Source organism: Capsicum annuum, unplaced genomic scaffold, assembly GCF_002878395.1.
Source record: "Capsicum annuum cultivar UCD-10X-F1 unplaced genomic scaffold, UCD10Xv1.1 ctg2102, whole genome shotgun sequence".
In the NCBI taxonomy this organism is placed as follows: Eukaryota; Viridiplantae; Streptophyta; class Magnoliopsida; order Solanales; family Solanaceae; genus Capsicum; species Capsicum annuum.
Window position 1 is genome coordinate 1 of NW_025826916.1, and position 2,677 is coordinate 2,677.

The window sequence follows — 2,677 nt, forward strand, 5'->3', positions numbered from 1 at the left end:
GAGGTAAATTAGAATAATTCGTCAGGTGAAGTACTTTAATAGTTCAAAGTACCAGTATATATTATTCTCACTCACAGTAAGTGGAGGTCCTTAAGTTCTCCAATGCTATCAGGTACTGTTCCCTGAAAACTATTGTTATGCAAGTCCCTTCAAAAGAAAAACATTAATTTTAAAGACTATTGAACAGGAAGAAAATCACTGTCTGAATGCAAGCAGTGAGACTAACAAAACTTGAAGGTTTATCAAGTCTTCTAACTCTGAACCAAAAGCTGTAAGCTGATTAAAGCTCAAGTTCCTGCAAAGTTGAGCACACAACTTATTTTAGACAATGTTTTCCAAAGAACAATAACTTAGATTGGTAATTCAGATGAAGTATTAATTACAGCATCTTAAGATGTTGCAGGCTGCCGATGTTTTGTATCTCTCCAGCAAGTGAAGTATTATGCAAGTCCCTGCAACAAGAAGAACCTCAAGTTAGTAAGTCAAGAAAGTGAAAAAGTGGCTATTAAGTGATAAGTTGTTAAGATTAATGGCTAGTCTTACAATGATTTGAGATCCAGTAGGTCACCAAATGTTGGGCTGATTGACCTCAAGTTAACATCAAAAAGCTCCCTGCATTAAGTCTAACTTTAATATGTTTTGCTCTTAACAAAAATAAGACCAAGATAACGAAAAGGAAAGGAAAATGTAGTTCTATGCTAAGCTTTGACATACAATGAAGTTACCAGATTTCCTTCACATTCTGTGTTCCCATGATTTAGGAGAGCATGGATCATCTTCCCAATCAAGATATAGACCAGTTGACTGCCGAATAACCTGGAGGGCTGAAACTGCAAGAATAAAAATTGACCAAAGCTGGTGCCATTGATTCTAAGGGACTCCTTCAAAGGTCACATATTTTGATAATCAATGAAACTGTATTCGAACCTGTTGTTGAAGAAGTTTCTAAGGGAATGTCTAGGATCTCATAAACCTCAAGAGCATTGATATATGGATAGTAGTGGACAGTCTTCAATGTGATGTTCAAGATCTCAATTCCTTTCATTGTAAAGAACAGACTGCGGACTTCCCATCGATTCACTGTGTAGTTTGATCGAACAATATCCCCATTTATCATTACATCGAATGAAGGGAAGACAGGCAGAATACCAGCAAAGTAGAGAACAATGTGGTAATCTCCTTGGTGATCAATGGGAAAGTTATATGTCATATCATTCCACCGTGCCAAAACTCTTCCTGTTTGAAGAACAGCCGCAGGAGGGCTCTCTTTCAGAACTGACATATTGAAATTGGCTTGAATATCAAAACCAGAAGACACATGAAATGGGCTGAAGTCCTCATCAGCATCCCAAATTCTATCATACTGATCAATCGGGTACCTTTACATAGCACAAAAAAAATTTAAACAGAGACTTAGGACTAAAACATAACATAATAGACAAGTGAGAGTTCTGACCTTAAGGACCAATTATAACCACAATTAATACGATAACATTTCCTCAGTAACTTATTAGGAAAATCTCCCAAGGCATTGCTGTAAGCTTCTTGAGGAAGTGGCCTAAGTTCAAGGGATGAAATGACTGGAAATCCACCATCTTGAAGAGAGTGAAAACATAAAGATAGAATGTCTTTATCAACTGGCCATATGAACTCTTCAATCCATGGATCGGTATTAGTAAGATTGACAGTGGTTGTAATAGCCCTCCCAAGAGAAACAGAGAATGCAGGTGACTTATTATGTCCGTCATAATCCTTATACACAAACTGGGTCCTAACAAGGACCAGGGATGACACATTCTTCAGTGGAATCTTATAACAGTTTCTAATTGAAGAATCAGGAAAGAACCTAACTGGGAGAGTAGAGGAGGAGAAACCCTCAAGAAAATTAACAGTAGTCATGTTACCAACTGAGATATAGGCACCATCTGGTGTCCATGTAATGTTGGAGGAATCAACATAGGTAGTATTTCCACCACAAGACAAGCTCAAGAATCCTGCACATTTCACTAACATAAGCAAGATTCTACCTCAAACCATCCATTTTCTTTTAATAGAATGACTACTGAGCACATACATACATGCATACATAACTTCAACTTTACACAAGCCAGAAAAGACAGAAGTAGTAAAACCAAGAGATAAAATGGATGAGTGATAGTTAGAGATATATATGTGCAGTAATTTTGAAAGTAGAATGAGTTTAATACAAAGAATTTTATATGTGAACTCATCAGGATAAAATTTTGGATCTGCCTCTGGTTATAGCGTACCTTCAGGATAGCAGAAAGCAACTGTGATGAAGACAGAAGACAGAAGAAACGTCCACGAATAGGAACACCAATGCAGCTCCATTAAAGAAGAGAAAAATGCTAGAGATAAGTGCCTTAAATACCAAAGAATTTGCCAAAAACTACTTAAGTCTGGAACTGAATCACTGAATTGAAGGGACTGAGGAGAAGGCAATAGAGAATATTGTCGGCATGAAGCAGTTGCATCACAGAAACAAAAGAGAGGAAGTGAGTAGGAAAAGAAAGAGGAGACAAGAAGTCCTTTTCTACTTTCCTTTTCTGTTGCTTTGTTGACAGAGTTGAGTAAAGGAGAAGATTTGATTTTGACGGTCTTTGAAAATGTGTTCACGGACAAATGATTACACTGGTGTTAAGAGTGGGTTAGAGTA

The 2,677-nt window shown here is 37.2% G+C and overlaps 1 pseudogene; it reads right to left on the reverse strand.

Annotated features, from left to right (window-relative positions):
* Positions 1 to 60: 60 nt before the first annotated feature.
* Positions 61 to 2,659, reverse strand: LOC107841506 (annotated as a pseudogene).
* Between the last annotated feature and the right edge of the window lie 18 nt (positions 2,660 to 2,677).